Genomic DNA, 14,630 nt, shown 5'->3' with positions numbered 1-14,630 from the left:
GAGAGCAAAAGAGAGGGGAGAGAGCACAAAAGAGAGTGGAGAGAGAGAGAAAAAGAGAGAGGGAGAGCAAAAGAGAGGGGGAGAGAGAGAGCAAAAGAGAGGGGGAGAGAGAGCAAAAGAGTGTGGAGAGAGAGAGAAAAAGAGAGAGAGGGAGAGCAAAAGAGAGGGGGATAGAACACAAAAGAGAGGGGGAGAGAGAGCAAAAGAGAGGGAGAGAGACCGCAAAAGAGAGGGAGAGAGAGAGAGCAAAAGAGAGAGAGGGGAGAGAGAGCAAAAGAGAGGGGAGAGAGAGAGAGAGAGCAAAAGAGAGTGGAGAGAGATAGAAAAAGAGATAGAGGGAGAGCAAAAGAGAGGAGGGAGAGAGAGAGCAAAAGAGAGGGAGAGAGACAGCAAAAGAGGGGGAGAGAGCAAAAGAGAGGGGGAGAGCAGAAAGCAAAAGAGAGGGGGAAGAGAGAGAGCAAATGAGAGGGGGAAGATAGAGAGCAAAAGAGAGGGGGGAGAGAGAGTAAAGGGGGGGAGAGAGAGAGCGCAAAAGAGAGGGGAGAGAGAGCAAAAGAGAGAGGAGAAAGAGAGAGCAAAAAAGAGGGGGGATAGAGAGAGAGCAAGGGGTGGGACCACTGTACTGCAAGAAATGGCCCGTGTACACAGGCTTTAGGACTAGTTAATATATATATATATATATATATATATATATATATATATATATATATATATATATATATATATATATATATATATGTATTCTTGTTTTCAACTATTTAAGTGGAAAGGGCTTCAAAGTATTTCTACATATATATATATGTGTGTATGTATGTATGTATTCGTCTAGATTGTAAGTTCCCACAGGAATAGGGCCCTCAATTCCCCCTGTATTTGTCTGTAAAATGTTCTTATCATATTGTTTCTCCACTGTACTGTTATCCTTGTACCCATGGGCAGCTCAGCAGAATCTGTTGGCGCTTTATAAATAAAGAAAAATAATAATAATAATGTATGTATATATGTGTTTACTTGTGCTTATATGTGTATGTATATACATATATATATATATACACATATAAGCACAAGTAAACACATATATACATATGCATATATACATAAATACACAGTGCTTTTTTTGCAAAAAAAACAAACAAAAAAATGTGCTGGTAATAAAAAAAAAGGTGCTAGAACTCAATAATTATTGATTGATATATTGTGCTTAGTAACTTTTAGTAAAGCAAAGGGTAAAAGTTATTTACAAATTGTAAATTACAATACCTGATATTTTTTGCCACCCCCTCTTGTGAACACTAGAGTATTTCAATAACGATTACAAATATTACATGTTATGAGATGTCTAGGTGGAGTTACCGGTGAGTACCCCGTCAAAAAAGTTCTGCATACACATAGCTATATATCATTAAGTCTATATTTACATATACACTATATATATAAATATAAATATATATGTATTTCTATGAATATTTTTATTAGACAGTGTATATATGAGTGTAACAATTTAGTTTAATATGTATATAGGTTGTGTTTAATGCAACTTTACTCATAGCCCCAACCCTTTACACAAAGTCGTTAGTCGCGCTAACCCAATGAGAAATTTAAATTGCCCTCAACAGTGTACGTTTACTTTCAACACGTAATAAGTGCGCAAGTTAGTGCGGGTGCAATATTTCAATATCGTATGTGCACTAACATGAACGCGCCACTGGTAATCTAGCCTGTCTCCAGTTTGGAAGCTGCAAGCCTTGCATATTGAAACTTAACCTATGTGTTTAACCTCTTTTTTGGGGCCCAAAGACAATGTTATATTTCACAGTGTTTTGAGAACTTGCTAACAGTAAATTAAAATAATAATTTTACTGTTGATCTAACTGCACTTCCACAAGCTTTTCACTAATTGCTGTCTAACTATATTCAGTCCTGGGCCGTGTCCCTTTTAGATTTAATATATTAACCACTTCTGTTAAGCCTGCTTAGTAAATATTAATTTAGTCTTAATTGTTAATGACAACTGAAAGGAACCTTTACATTCATCATTCTTTTTGCCTTAGGACATAGCATTTGCCCTTCAAAGCATTCAGCCATGCAGCAATTAGACTAATAGTTACTTCAGGCAACGTGATGCAAAACACCCTTTCCAACTGTAATGTTTATTTCTAATCCTGGCAAGACCAGGGTTGCTGTTCTCTAAATTGGCCTTCTCAATGAGAAAATATAAACAAACCAATTGTGTTAAGTGGCCAGTTTGTGGGCATAATGCATAAGCTCATCAAATGGTATAACAGGCAAAGTGAAATTGTGTATTCTAAATTGTAAATAAACTGACAGATTATTTTTATTAATAATGAAGTAGCTAAGAGGATTTTGTTAATATTACAGCTAGATTTTATTAAAGGTTTTCGTTAAGTAAGCCACTACTGGACCTACCTTATTTTTTATATGTATACAGAAGATCTTAAAAGGACAGTAAAGTAAAAATTATACCTTCATGATTCAGATAGAGCGTGTGATTTTAAACAACTTTCCAATTTACTTCTGTTATCAAATTTGCTTTGTTCTCTTGGTATCATTTATTGAAGAGTTACACTAGGTAAGCTCATCAGAGCTCAGGAGTGTCCACGTTTCTTTTGCATTCTATGGCAGCAGTGGTTAGCAACATTGTATAACAAAGCTACACTTTGGGGCCTATTTATTAAGCTCTGTTTTGAGCTTGAGGGCCCGTGTTTCTGGCGAGCCAGCAGGCTCGCCAGAAACACCAGTTATGAAGCAGCGGTCTAAAGACCACTGCTCCATAACCCTGTCTGCCTGCTCTGATGAGGTGGACAGGAATTGCCGGAATTCAACCCGATCGAGTACGATCGGGTTGATTGACACCCCCCGATTGGCCATGAGAGGGCGGTGTTGCACCAGCAGCTCTTGTGAGCTGCTGGTGCAATGCTGAATACGGAGAGCGTATTGCTTTCCGCATTCAGCAAGGTCTTGCGGACCTGATCCACACTGTCGGATCAGGTCCGCAAGCCCTATGTTAAATAGGCCTCATAATGTTGAATCATAAAAGTTTAAGTTTGACTTTATTGTTCTTTTAACCATAGGTGTGAGTGAAAGTTTCGACAAATAACCACTACATAATTAATTAATTAACATATATACACTTCCACATATATTCCTTTTAGCTTGGTAAGTGCATGGTGTGCTCACACTCACCAGGTGGAGGGAGATGCTGTCCTGTTATTAAAGCCATTCTTAAGTTCCACATTTTCATACTGGATCATCTGGATGCCACCATCTTGGAGCTTAGGTATTGTTAAACAATGTTCTCTGCAACGGAAACGTTTTTTTCACTGTAAGAGCAATAAAATTGTGGAACTCATTACCAAAATAGGTAGTGAATGCAAATACTTTAGATACATTTAAAGGGACAGTCTACACCAGAACTGTTATTGTTTAAAAATATAGATAATCCCTTTATTACCCATTCCCTAGTTTTGCATAACCAATACAGTTATATAAATATACTTTCTAACTCTGTGATTATCTTGTATCTAAGCCTCTGCAAACTGCCCCCTTATTTCAGTTCTTTTGACAGACATCAATTTTAGCCAATCAAAGCTGGCTCACTGGATCTCCACGTGCATGAGCACAGTGTTATCTATATGTCACACATGAACTAACACCCTCTAGTGGTGAAAAACTCTTAAAATGCCCTGAGAGAATAGGCGACCTTCAAGGGCTTAGAAATTTGTATATGAATCTCCTAGGTTTAGATTTCAACTAAGAATACCAAGAGAACAAAGCAAAATCGGTGATAAAAGTAAATTGGAAAATTGTTTAAAATGACATTCTCTATCTGAATCATGAAAGTTTATTTTGGACTACACTGTCCCTTTAAAAATGGTTTAGATACATTTCTAGAAACAGAATTCAAGGATATGATTGCTTGTGTTAAATGGGTCACCTTTTAATGGGATTAATTTAACCTCAACTGGAGCATTTTTTTGTAAGAATATTAGATTAGTAAAGGTTGAACTTGATGGACTTCAGTGTTTTTTCAACCTCATCTATTACTATGTATAATTTATGTTTACATGGTTTTTAGAAAAAGAAAAAGATGAGGTATATCATATATGGTGGGGGGTCCATTTAAGAAATGCAAGGGGGACAAGGGTGGACATCTTTGAACCTGTCAGCCCTGCATCGCAGCTAGCGGGCATCAATATAGTGCCCACATTTATCATTGCACAGATGGTAAGACAAGTACAGGTGGTTGCACACCGCCAGTTCAGACCTGGAGTGTAGCTTTGGAAGCCGATGGTAAATATCAGCTGCAGGCTCGCTCCAAATCAAAATCCGCAGCTTTTTACATGGAGCCCTATATGTCTGATGTTAAAGGGACGTGCAACCCTTTTTTTTTCCTTCCATAATTCAAACAGAACATTCAATTAATATTCCTACAATTCCTGAACATCACTCTGAAGATTACATCAATTCAATTCATTTCTTAAAGGAACATTAAATGCATTTTTTTTTATTATGATTCAAATAGCATCTTACCAATGTTATTCTATGATCAAATTTGCTTGATTTTCTTTGTATCTTTTATTGCAGTAGCAATGCACCACTGGGAGTTAGCTGAACACATATGGTGAGCCAATGACAAGAGGCATATATGTGCAACCACCAATCTGCTGATGTCTCGCAGCAGTGCATTGCTGCCTCTGAATTTACCTAGGTATGCTTCTCAACAAAGGATAACAAGGAAAAAAACAAATGAGATGATAGAAGTAAATTAAAAGTTGTTTAAAATGTCATGCTCTTTTGACTTGACTGTCGCTTTATCAGAATGATAACAGGACATTGTTTTTAAATATTGTAAAATTTCCACGTGTACTGATTACACCTGTGTTGCATATCTCTCTCTATATATAGATAGATATTTACAATTAAAAATATAAAATATATACATTATAGACCTTTGTTGTCATGTTGTCTGTGGTTGGTGGTTAGATGCATTTCACTGTTTAGATGATGGTAATCAAGAGGAATATATGGGGTTTTTTAGTGGGAAAGAGTGAGTCCTTCTATGTTAGGACTTGGTCTTTACAGTTTCTATATCTGCAAATGTTGATGCACAATCAGCATCTAATGCCTCAGCTTGCTAATGGGTTGATGTTTCTTGAACTACAAATCTCTATGCTGCTTTTATGTTGTTGCTGTTGGTATATTCGTTTTGGTGATATGGGATAAATAGCACTTTTTCTGCAATGCAATAACAGCAAAATAAGCATAACATATAATAGCATAGCGTGTCACATTTACATGTGTGTTCCATGTGAATCAAAGTGGTAAACTTCAAGCATTTCTTGTGTGCTTATGTTATTTACTTTAAACCAACTTTATTATTCAGAGAACAATTTAAAGGAACATTAACTCCTTAGTGACTAGACCATTTTTCAATTTTCTTACCATTAAGGACCAGGGTTATTTTTACATTTTTGCGGTGTTTGTGTTTAGCTGTAATTTCCTCTTACTCATTTACTGTACCCACACATATTATATACCGTTTTTCTCGCAATTAAATGGACTCTCTAAATATATCATTATTTTCATTATATAATATAAATTACTAAAAACAAAATATAAAATATGATGAATGAAAAAATGGAAAAAAACACACTTTTTCTAACTTTGACCCCAAAATCTGTTACACATCTACAACCACCAAAAAACATCCATGCTAAATAGTAAATTTTGTCCTGGGTTTAGGAACACCCAATGTTTACATGTTCTTTGCTTTTTTTGCAAGTTATAGGGCAATAAGTACAAGTAGCACTTTGCTATTTCCAAACCATGTTTTTTTTTAATTAGTGACAGGTACATTGTAACACTGATATATGTTAGGAATCCCTGAATAACCCTTCACATGTATATATTTTTGTTTTAGTAGACAAGCCAAAGTATTGATCTAGGCCCGTTTTGGTGTATTTCATGCCACCATTTCATCGCCATATGCAATCAAATAAAAAAAAAATTGTTCGCTTTTTCACAAACATTTTAACAAACTTTAGGTTTCTCACTGCAATTATTTACAACCAGCTTGTGCAATTATGGCACAGATGGTTGTAAATCCTTCTCTGGGATCCCCTTTGTTCAGAAATAGCAGACATATATGGCTTTGGCATTGCTTTGTGGTAATTAGAAGGCCACTAAATGCCGCTGCGCACCACATGGGTATTATGCCCAGCAGTGAAGGGGTTAATTAGGGAGCGTATAGGGTTAATTCAGCATTAGTGTAGTGTAGTAAACAACCTAAAGTATTGATCTAGACCCTTTTTGGTATATTTCATGCCACCATTTCACCGCCAAATGCAATCAAATAATAAAAATCATTAACTTTTTCACTAACTTTAGGTTTCTCACTGAAATTATTTACAAACAGCTTGTGCAATTATAGCACAAATGGTTGTAAATGCTTCTCTGGGATTCCCTTTGTTCAGAAATAGCAGCCATATATGGCTTTGGCATTGCTTTTTGGTAATTTGAAGGCTGCTAAATGCAGCTGCTCACCACACTTGTATTGTGCCCAGCAGTGAAGGGGTTAATTAGGTAGCTTATTCGGTTAATTTTAGCTTTAGTGTAGAGATCAGCCTCCCACCTGACACATTCCAACCCTTGATCCCTCCCTGATCCCCCTCAAACAGCTCTCTTCCCTCCCCCACCTCACAATTGTCACCGCCATCTTAAGTACTGGCAGAAAGTCTGCCAGTACAAAAATAAAAGGCATTTGTTTTTGTTTTTAATAGTTATTCTGCAGTGTTGGATCCTCCCTTAGCCCCCAACCTCCCTGATCCCCCCAAACAGCTCTCTAACCCTCCCCCCTCTTCCCAGTTGTTGTCATCTTGGGTACTGGCAGCTGTCTGCCAGTACCCAGTTTGTTTAAAATATATGTCTTTTTTGTTAATAAATAAATAAAATCCCAATTTTCTGTAGTGTAGCTGCCCCCCTCAATACCCTACCCCCTCCGTCTCCCAGATCCCTTGCCCAACATTGATTACCCCCTCCTACTACATCCCTCCTCCTACTCATCATTCTCATACAATTTCATACTATAAAAAGCAAATGATGCGGCGCTTGCACACGGGCATGCGCGCACCCCCCCCCATCTGCTCCCCCCCCCCCGGAATGCACTCTAGCCAAACAGGATCCGGAACTTAACCAAAGATGGGCCGCCCACTGTCATCCATGTTATGGCTCCCACCCACCAACGATCGGCACCATCGATGGCCGATGCAGAGAGGGTCAATACAGTTGCATTATAATTATAGTATCACATAACTGCATGCCTGCTATGCAATAAAACAATTGTAACACTAATGCCTTTTTTAACATTAATTTAATTTTTAAAATATATATTTATATTTAAAATAAAAAAACACAACATATTAATTTATTATTATATTTCTTTATTTATGAAGCGCCAACATATTCCGCAGCGCTGTCCATGGATACAATTCATATAAATAAAACAATACAAGACTTGTAAGAGACAGGACAAAATTTACAAACACATACAGGAGGAATTGAGGGCCCTATTCCCGTGGGAACTTACAATCTAGAAGGGTAGGAGGTTGAGAAACAGGAGGTGAGGACTGCAAGATTGGGAAAGATGTTAATGCAGAGTTAGAAGAGGGAAATGTTGTTAGGTAAGATAAATATTATTGAGTTGGGTGATAGGCTTCTCTGAACAGAAAAGTCTTCAGAGAGCATTTAAAGGAAGAAAGATTAGGGCAAAGTCTGACAGCATGAGGGCGAGTGTTCCAGAGGGTAGGTGCTGCACGACAGAAGTCCTGGAGTCTAGCATGAGAAGAGGTGATAGTCGCAGATGCAAGGAACAGGTCATTGTTGGATCTTAGTGGGTGGACTGAAATATACTTGTTTATTAGAGAGGGTAGGTAGAGCGGAGCGGTGTTGGTGAGCGCTTTGTATGCAAGGGTGAGAATTTTTAATTTAATTCTGCTGTGAATGGGGAGCCAATGAAGTGACGCACAGAGAGGTGCAGCAGATACAGAGGCGGGAAAGGTGGATCAGCCTGGCAGAGGCATTTAGGATGGATTGAAGGGAGGAGAGGCGGGAAAGAGGAAGGCCAGTAAGTAGGTTATTGCAGTAGTCAACTCGGGAAATAACAAGGGAGTGGATTATTTGCTTTGTGGTGTTAGCACACAGAAAAGGTTGAATCTTGGAACTAATGTGTTTAGATAAATGCACTATTAACCCTTAAGCTGCCCTAACTTAATTGCCTAATTAGCCCCCATACAGGTATGGGGGGAGGTTAGGAGATAGAGGACTAATAAATGGTAAACATCACTAATCACCTAAAAATACTTCAACAGGTATGGGGGTGGTTGAGAGCTTAAGGTCTACAAAATACTAACTAAAAATAATCACCTAATCAACCCCTATACAGGTATGGGGGTGGTTAGGAGATTAAGGCCTAAACCACCAACTCTTAATGCAATCTAGAACTACACTAACATCGAAGCCCCCATCAAAGCAAACCCCCCCCTTTAAACTAAACCCACTAAGTTACACAGAAAAAGAAGCTAAATTAAAAAAAAAAAAAACTGTTACATATAAAAATAAATTACAGTATCCAAAATAAAAAATCATTATACCTAACACTAAACTACATGCCCCATAAAATAACCCCCCCAAAATAAAATAAAATAAAAAAACCTAAACCCTAACACTAAAATAAATTGAAATAGTCCTTAAAAGGGTCTTTTGAAGGGCATTGCCCTTAAGTGATCTTAAAGGGACAGTCTACTCCAAAATAAACTTTCATGATTCAGATAGAGAATGTAATTTTAAACAAATTTCCAATTTACTTTTATCATCAATGTTGCTTTGTTCTTTTGGTAGTCTTAGTTGAAAGCTAAACCTAGGAGGTTCATATGTTAATTTCTAAACCCTTGAAGGCCACCTCTTCTCTCAGGGCATTTTGACAGTTAGTTCATGTGTGTCATATAGATAACACTGTGCTCATGCACATGGAGTTCCAGTGAGCCAGCTCTGATTGGCAAAAACGGATCTCTGTGAAAAAAACTGAAATAAGGGGGCAGTTTGCAGAGGCTTAGATGCAAAGTAATCACTGAGGTAAAAAGTATATTTATATAACTGTATTGGTTATGCAAAACTAGGGAATGGGTAATGAAGGGATAATCTATCTTTTAAAACAATAAAAATTCTGGTGTAGACTGTCCCTTTAATTATTTTGCAAAAAAAAAAGTTATAAAATCCCCCTTTTAAACAAACCCTATTCTTAAAAATAAAACCCTATCTAACCCCAAAAGTGTTACTCACAGTTGGTGGGGGCTCTGGCTCCTCTTGATCCGACGTTGTGCCCTCTTCTTCCTTTCTCCAGGCACCGGGGGACCATCTTCGCTGAGGCGGACATCCGCAGCCTCTTCCACCACCTCTGCTCCACAATAATCTTCAATGCTGGGGACCTTCATTATCCATGCTCCAGGCCCTGGGGGCCCAGCTCTGCCATCTTCTGTTCTTCGGCCCTCCTCTTCATGCATTCGCCACCGCACACTGAAATCCTAGAAGCACAGGATATAGGGGATTTGAATCAGCCAATAGCAATACCTTTTTTAAATTTAAATTCTAATTATCCTTTTCTATTTTCTATAAATCCTCCATTCAATAAAAGTAAGCGATTGATAATTATTGTATAGAAAAATAGCAAATCTAGGCAAGTATCCCAGCTTGCTTTTTCCTAGAAGTTCTCTGTATGGTGGAGATATATGGGGTACCTTATTTTAGATCTATATATAGATATAAATTAAATAGATTCTGTGGCACCACCTAGTGGCTGAATTTATATAGGTCTTATCTGAGAGTGTGAATAACCAAACAATTTTAAACCAAAATGGATTTCTCCAACTATATTTACAATAATTTGCTCTATGGGCCTGATCTTATCTTGGAGTTCTAAGGATACAATTATAGATATATATATAATACCTATCAGTGAGTAGTGTTTATAGGTTACACAGATTAGCGCTGATACACTACCCCACTTATTTTACAATGGTGGAGATATAACAATGAGATTAAAATCAAGGGTTTAGCAGCATCTCACAATTAATTTCATCTGGACAGAGGTCAGGGGGCTTCTGAGCAGCAGCCCATCTGTATTTAACAGGCAAAACCATGGCAGGAGGAAAACAGCCACAAGTGTGCTGTGGGTAGGACAGGTGTGCTGTGGGAGGAGTTAGGCGATCTCAGGGAGTGCCTTGAGCAGAGCTGGGAAGTCTGTAAAAATTAGCACTTTTGCCCTGACAGGTGATGCTACTGGAGGGACATCAGGCAGATGTCCCAATCTGCGACAATCCCACAAGATCTGGGAAGCTTGGAGGTCTGTGATACTGATTTGTTTTTACCAACATATAACAATGAACTGTAGAAATTTTAACCAATATGTTTCTATATAATTTATAATAAATAATGATTTCTACAAATTGAGTAGTTAAGGAGTAGATTTTCTGTTTGTGTTGGTCTGCATATTCAGTGGTTACTGTCAGGGCAAAAAGGGATCAAAGTTGTTGGGCGGCACAGTTATAGAGTGTTGTGCCAGTGGTTGGTATAAGGGTATTAGAGTACCTTCTAATAAGGATAACAATTGTACTTTGTTACACAAGTACAAATGATAAAACACAGAAGCAGATCTTTTAACAACACATGTCCATACTGAGTTTAAAACTATTTTGTAGTTTGTAAAAGTTTAAATTAACATAATGAGGAAAAGATTGGCAAGAACATATTGACATTTCGCAGTAAATTCTGATTGGATGGTGATGCTAGCATAACGTGCCTTTACTTTTTACCCTGGGAAGCACACTTTCTTGCTAGCTGTTGACATAGGGTTTGGCTATTTTTTCCACAGGAGTTTGATTGTTCATGAACCAGTATTGATAGCATAAGGGGTGCCAGTATTAACAGAAACTTGAAAAAGTTTGATTGTCTTCTTCAATGTCTGCAATACATAGACTATATACAGTAGCATTACATTTTACATATACAATTATAATTTTAAATAATTCCTTTTTTAAAACTAACAAACAATGTTCTGAACTCCATATTTAGGTTTTTAAGCTAAATACATAATATAGTCTGTCTGCAATTTTATTTTGTATTTTAATATTTCTAAATGTTATGCAGTCATGCTTTTCTTTGAAGTGCATCATAAAATATGAACCACAATAATATGATGCCTTTTTCTGAGGGTGTTTTTCTCTCATCATCCATTTAATTCTCGCTTCTAACATATTCCCATGCCTCATTTCATTTCCACAGGGGTAAAGAACATACAGAAACCACTTTAAGTGCCAAATGTGATAAATATTTAAAAAAATTCACTCTAGATTGCTAGGCATCTCATTAAGAGACTAAGAAATTATCCAAGTGATTTTTGTGACTTTGAGTATTGAAATCATTTTAATGTACTTATTTTCGTAGCAATAATGTGAAACAAGTCATTTAATTATTAAAGTCATGACACAAATTGTTTCCTGCAATCTAAAATGAAAATGAAAATATAAGTCGGATTGTCTCTGCGGTACTAACACTTATCTCTGTGTGTGAATTATTCAGTTGATTCAACGCAAATGGATCTATCATATTTTTAGACAGCAAAGTGAGATCTGAATGCTTGTTCTATTTATTGCCCCTTAGTAACTGATACAAAACAGAGCTCATGGATAGACACAGCCCTTAAAGTGTAGCATTAAAATGTGGTTTAATAAATTGAAATACAGTAGTAAATGGTCACTCAAAATATTTACAAAAGTAATAAGCTAAAATGAATATTAATTTAAAGAGATAGAGCTGCTCCGGAGCCTTTGCGGGGCAGGTTCGCATATGCGAGCCTGCTTCCCGCAATGTAAGAAGCAGCGGTCATTAGACCACTGCTTCCTACACCCTATGCCACCTCTTAGGTGGCGAAGCAAAATCACAGAGAGCACGCTTGCTCTCGGTGATTGACAGCCCCTTCAGTCGCGTGATTGGTCACGCGATTGAAGGGGCAGGCATTACACACTCCGATGAGTGTGTAATGATACATACGGGCAAGAGGATCAATAGATCCGCTGCCCGTGTGTAGCGGAGGCGGGCGGACAGCTTCGCAAGTTAAGAAGCTGTCCGACCGCCTCTTAGTACATGGCGCCCATAGTCTAGTCAAAATTAAACTTTCACGATTCAGATAGAGCATGCAATTTTAAGCAACTTTCTATTTTACTCCTATTATTACATTTTCTTTGTTCTCTTGGTATCTTTATTTGAAAAATCAAGAATGTAAGCTTAGGTGACGGCCCATTTTTGGGTAGAGCTTCCTGATTGGTGGCTACATTTAGAAGAAATAGTTATAGTATATATATATAGGAAAGGCAGAAAGAGAGATAGTTTTAAGAGAATGTAAGAAAAGGAGAAAAGTTATTTGACAGAAAAGATAATGTTATACATTTCAAAACATTTCTTCACACAACTATTTACTGCTATTAAATCCAACCAATAATTATAGTAAGAAATGTATATGTGTTATTTCTGTTAAAGGGACATTGAACCCAAAAATGTTCTTTCGTGATTCAGATAGAGCATGAAATTTTAAGCAACTTTCTAATTTACTCCTATTATCAAATGTTCTTCATTCTCTTGCTATCTTTATTTGAAATGCAAGAATCTAAGTTTAGATGCCGGGTTGTTCTTGCTGATTGGTGGATAAATTCATCCACCAATAAAAAATTGCTGTCCAGAGTACTGAAGCAAAAAAAAAAAGCTTAGATGCCTTCTTTTTCAAATAAAGATAGCTAGAGAAAGAAAAATTGCTAATAGGAGTAAATTAGAAAGTTGCTTAAAATGACATGCTCTACCTGAATCACAAAATAAAAAAATTGGGTTCAGTGTCCCTTTAAATGTAATTTCACTTAGAAATATAGGAAAACCCAAAATCAAAATAATCTATTTAAAAAAAAAATCAATATTATTTGTAATTAACTATTAAGTGTTTCCTACTGTTTTCATAAATATTATTGGTGCCAAACCCACAGTTATTCTTATTATAAGAGCCCAATAACGATTCAGAAAACGATTAAAGAAAAGAGATAACAATCATATAATTCAGAGCCAAAGTGTGACACAGGCTGCACTACAAAAACAGTTTATTAATCAACAAATTACATATCACAGTTCCACAAAATCAACATACACATAAAATGATTAAAAACATGCTTTTGGCAAAACATAATGCAAACATGCAGAGCCAGCGCTGGGATTCTGCAAAGCCAACGTCTGGAACCATGAGGATATAGCCAGCACACAGTGACTGTACTTGGGGCAGCAAGGAGGTAAGAGGTTTTAACCAGTATGAGTCCATACTGTGAAAAAGTTGCTTGTGCACTATCCTGGATGGGGTTAATCTTTAGTGTTCCCAATGCTGCATGGTAGGCAGTCTATCAGTGATCTGGAAGAACACTTTAATCTGAAGTGTTTGAGTTCACACTTATTGCCCGGACTGTGTTACTCACATTGTGGAAATCCCTATGGTTATCTTTATGGTGACTGTTAAGGTCTGGCTCATGTGCAGCTTTTACTAACACCTTTAGGATTTGGACACTGACACTATCAAGTGGATCTGCCTTGATTATTGCCTTTAGAACTGGCACATACGGACTCTATGGTGCATGTATAATATACTAAATGCCCAGAGTATGTATGTAATATATAGACATGTGCATGGCGAAAAAATTCGGTTCGGATCGATTCAGATTTTTTCAAATTTCGATTCGGAGCGATTCGAATTCGGAAAAATTTGAATCAATTCGGTTTGGATTTGTTTTGGATTCATTCGTATTCGAATAATTTGTTTCGGATTCATTCGGATTCGAATAAATTCGACTGGATTCGGTTCGATTCGGTTCGGAAATTCGGAATTTCGGTAAGTGTTAGGTGGGATTAGACTAGTATTATGTACTGTACATTAGTTGTAACCCATAGCAGAGTGATATAACCTAATATACTGTACAATACTAGTGTAATCCATGGCCATCCGAATCTACCAAATAAATCCGCATAAATCCGAATAAATCCGAAGTTATTCGGATTTATTCGGTAGATTCTGCACTATTTTAATTCGGAGATTCGGTTCGATCCGAATCTCCGAATTTGCAGAATTTTCCGAATTTCCAAATCCAACCGAACCGAATCGCACATGTCTAGTAATATAATAGGGTGCTATACTAACAAAGGTTTGCTTTATGTGATTTAAGTTCACACTTTTTTACCTTATGTTATGCCCAATTCATGCTTTTAATCATTTTATGTATTTGGTGGTTTGGTGGAACTGTGGTATGTAATTGTTTGATTAATAAAATATTTTTGTAGTGCCGCCTGTGTCACGTTTTGGCTCTCAATTATATGATTGTTAGCTCTTTTCTTTAATCCTTTTCTGAACAGTTAATATTTTGGTGACTGCTTGGACTAATTCAGGAATCTATTTTTGTGGAGTACTCTCCTTTCATTTTAGGCCCTATAACAATGGTCTACCTAGGTAGAACCATCATTGCGGCCCGCATGCG

This window comes from Bombina bombina, chromosome 2 (genome assembly GCF_027579735.1).
Source record: "Bombina bombina isolate aBomBom1 chromosome 2, aBomBom1.pri, whole genome shotgun sequence".
Lineage (NCBI taxonomy): Eukaryota > Metazoa > Chordata > Amphibia > Anura > Bombinatoridae > Bombina > Bombina bombina.
Note: the sequence above shows the minus strand (reverse complement) of the source record.